This window comes from Leptodactylus fuscus, chromosome 6, assembly GCF_031893055.1.
Source record: "Leptodactylus fuscus isolate aLepFus1 chromosome 6, aLepFus1.hap2, whole genome shotgun sequence".
NCBI lineage: Eukaryota > Metazoa > Chordata > Amphibia > Anura > Leptodactylidae > Leptodactylus > Leptodactylus fuscus.
This window is the reverse complement of record NC_134270.1, coordinates 135,244,790-135,249,087: the sequence shown is the minus strand read 5'-3', so window position 1 is coordinate 135,249,087 and position 4,298 is coordinate 135,244,790.

Genomic DNA, 4,298 nt, shown 5'->3' with positions numbered 1-4,298 from the left:
AGCAATTTCAGGTCTCTCTATAGCGAGGTCCAGATCCTTGTCTAGGGGTTAAAGGGTTACTCAACCAAATCTGTAAGTATTGTTACACTTTTTATCTAGTGGGCACCTAACTGCTGTGAATCACTAGACAGAAATAGTCTAGAGGTTGCTTCGTTGGCCCATTATAGTCAATGACCGATCCTGCCACCACCAGAAAATCTGGGCAGAGTTAATAGGAGATGAGGCATCTCTGGCAGTCGCTGACTAAGGGTAGGAGGTTTCTTGCAAGGTAATAATTTTTTAATCCCAGTTATCTTATAATTTTTATGATATAGATTTCATTATTATATATTCTACATTCCATATTGATATCCCTCAAACTGTCTATTGTTATTGTAGCGATAACCCTGAATTTTTTCATTTTTTTCCTCATTGTGCTGGTAATGACTGAGATCACATTAATTTCATGCTCTGATACGTGAGATTTGCTGACTTATTAAAATTTATCATACAATGACAGCCCAGCAGGGAAACTGATAGACCTCAAGATGACTACTGAGGACCGAAATGTTTAATTAATGTGAAAAGTGTGTATAAATATGTTAGAGACACAGATTGTCTGTGTATGTGTGCACATGAGCGGAGCTGTAGTGTGAATGTAGCTGAAGTCCTCCGGGAATATTTGTCATCATGGTAACACATATATGTTAGATCACTGTGTTATTATTTCTCATAGAGAGATAGAGAGGTGTCTTATTGTAAGGGTGTGATGTAGTAAACTGTCAGGAACTAACTTTGGTCAGTAGGTGGCAGCAAATTAATAAATGCCCATAGGGAATTAATGCAATTAATTCTTCAGAATGTAAATATTGTTCGAGGTTGCAAACTCTGATTACAGATAATTACTGGGACATTTTGGACTCCTACAAGCCTGGCAGTGTGCTGGGATTGCAGTTTTGATACCTTGCACTGGAGATAGTCTTTTGCATCATCCATTACCAGGAAACAGGAAGTAGAGTTCTGTGGAGAGAAGGGTCCTGGCTGGAGGTGATGTGCTGAGGGGACAGTGGAGACCTGACATGCTGGAAGGCAGCCTGTGCTCTGCTGGATGGAAGAACTGCCATGCTGGCTGTGGACTGAGTCTGGAGACACAGAGTCTGTGGTGCTACTTTTGGGACTGAGTCTGGAAAGCTCTGAAGCTCAGAAGGTAAAGGAGACCACATGAGAGGAAGGCCTCAAGGACTTGTAAGTACGGCTTGGCCGCGTCCACGTGGTGAAATATAAGGGACTCTTACGCTGACACCTTATCATCTGGGAAATTGGCCTGTCTGTTAAGTGGAGAGCTGGAGCATAGGATATAACTGTACTTTTATGTGAAGACCCCATTTCACTGTGGATTACAAATAGTATTGCGCAATACTTAGGGTGCACCCCAACGAGGGACCGATCCAGGAGAACCGTGTTCTTAAAGGACTTGTATCTGGTACCTGTTAAGTAACTGTGGGAACTAGGAGTATAGTGTTAGTTTGCTGCAATATTCTGTTGCATATTAGTTTGTATTTCTTCTCTGTTTATACCGTGTTACATGTTTTCCCAGGTCGCTATTCTGTGACTTATTCAGTAAACTTTGTCTTGGGGATTAAAACACTGTGTGCGTCTGTGTGGCATCGTGTACCTGCTGAACCTGTGGGCCCAGCCCTTGGTCCTCTTTCATTTGGCGCTGCGAGCAGGGTACATTGATCGCCATGCAGAACGCTTCAGAGTCCGGGGAAGCTCCACCTGAGGCCCCAGTCAACCCTCCTGCCATGGCAGCAGCTCCGATTATGTGTCTGCCTGCAGGGGCGATCTTGAGTCAATTAGTACGATATGATGGTCAGAATAGGCCACTAGAAGACTGGGTTGCACATCTTAAAAGCACCCTCCGGTTATATAATTTGGCTCCTGATCTGCAATCAGATGTGGCGCTGAATGCCTTGGAAGGAGATGCCCGACGCACTGTAATGCTGCGCCCTGAGGAAGAAAGGAAGACACTGGAATCTATAATCTCGATCCTCGAGTCCATTTATGGAGAAACATCCAGTACCGGTAGCCTTAGATCCCGCTTCTTCACTCGCTTCCAGCGTGAAGATGAGACCATCCCCCAATTTGCCAATGCCCTCCAGGAGATTTGGTCACATGTACGAAAGAGAGAGGCCAGGGGTGCTAATGACCTTGGAAATGGAGATGAAATCCTCCGGGATCAGTTCATCCTCGGTTTGCGAAGCCCTCCTCTGCGCCAGGTGCTCAAGGACCGTATCCGGGTGGATGCTACTTTACAGTTTCAGAGGATACAAGCAGAAGCAGTGGCTCGAGATAAAGAAGAAGAGTATGGAGTGTACAACGTGAGAATGCAGTCTGCAGCAAGTCAGAGAACTCCTTCCAATGAAGAAGATTTGCGAGAGTTGGTGAAGGTACTTAGCACATCGGTGGGAGAAATTCAGAGACAGTTGGAACGGTTACAGGCCCCAGTTCCGCCTGAACACTGGGAAAGGGGTGCTGCTCTGATGGCTACTGCACCATGTCAAGCTCCTCTGGAGGAGGGAACAAGAAACTTCACCATGCATCACCCCAGTCCGTATCCACCTACACCTGGACAGACTTGGGGTTCTGCAAGTTATTCGAGGGCAAGGGGCCCCCAGTGTTGGATATGCCAAGAAAGAGGACATATCGCCCGGCAATGCCCGAGGAACCACGCAAACCCAGAATGTCTTCCGTTAAACGGGAACTCCCTGTGGCAGCGGGGCATGCCGCGGGGGAAGTAAAGTGCCAGGACGCCCCTGAAGACCCTCGGGACCTTGTGGCCGAAAGCCCTTACTTGGAAGTGCTGATTGAAGGACAATGGGTGAGATGTCTTATAGACACAGGATCAGAAGTAACCACGATGCCTTTGAAATTCTTTGAGAGAAACTTCGGCCATCTGATGAAACCTGAGAAGGACACTTTGATTAAGTTAACGGCTGTGAACCAGACTGCTATACCTGTGTTCGGAGTAGCTTGGATGAGAATAGAGCTATGCGGACAAGACGTTGGCAAGAAGGGAGTGGTGCTGGTGGAGAAGCCAGCTCGAGATGAAGCCCCAGTCGTACTGGGAATGAATATCCTGCGAGAACTAGATCAAGTCATGTTTTCAAAAGAGGGCCCTGGTTATTGGAAGAAAGCAACTTCCCATAAGCCCACCCGGAGAGCATTCCAGCGCTTGATCAGAGCATGCGGTATCTGTAAAAGCACCCCTGTGGGTAAACCCATTGGAACAGTATATGCTCCATATGGGACTACTTGCACCGTACCCCCACGTCAGGAGAAGATAATACGTATGCCGATTGGAGGAAACCGGAAGCTGAATGGCATAGATGTGCTAATTGAACCCCTGGGCTTGTCAGAAGCTAGCCGAAGTCCAGTGATCGCCAGAACAATTGTATCAGTTGCAGATGGACAAGTGCTAGTCCGGTGTATCAACGTACATGATTATGAAGTTACATTTCATGCAGGAGAGAAAGTGGCTGAATTGCATGTGCTCCAAGCAGAGACACTCACAGGTAGACAGTTAGCCCTACGGGTAGTGAAAGGTGATGCTTGGACTTTGGCAGTGGACCAGAATTTTGAAGAGAAGCCCACACCTGAGTGGAATGGCCAGCGAATTTTGGAGCAAATGGAAATTGATGCAAGCCAATTCACCTCTGATCAAATGGAAAGAATTGAAGCCGTACTGTGGGAGTTTCAATCTGCTTTCTCTCGGAGTGAGGAAGACTTTGGGTGCACAACGGCCATTGAGCACGAAATATCCACTGGGGATACTCCCCCAATACGAGAAAGATACCGGCAGATCCCACCTACTCTCTACCAAGAGGTGAAGACCATGCTGTCTCAGATGATAGACAGTGGGATAGTGAAGGAAAGCCAAAGCCCATGGGCTGCGCCGGTGGTTTTGGTGCGGAAAAAAGATGGGTCCTTGAGGTTCTGTGTGGACTATCGAAAATTGAATGCAGCCACAGTAAAGGATGCCTTTCCTCTGCCAAGGATAGAAGAGTCATTGACGGCTTTGCAGCGTGCCAAGTATTTCTCAACCCTAGATCTGGCAAGCGGCTACTGGCAGGTACCTGTTGCAGAAAAGGATAGGCAGAAAACTGCCTTTATTCTACCGATGGGGCTGTACGAATTCAACAGAATGCCATTTGGGCTGACGAATGCTCCGGGTACCTTCCAACGTCTGATGGAACACTGCCTGGGTGAATTGAACTTCGAGTCGATACTGATATACCTGGATGACGTGATAGTCCATG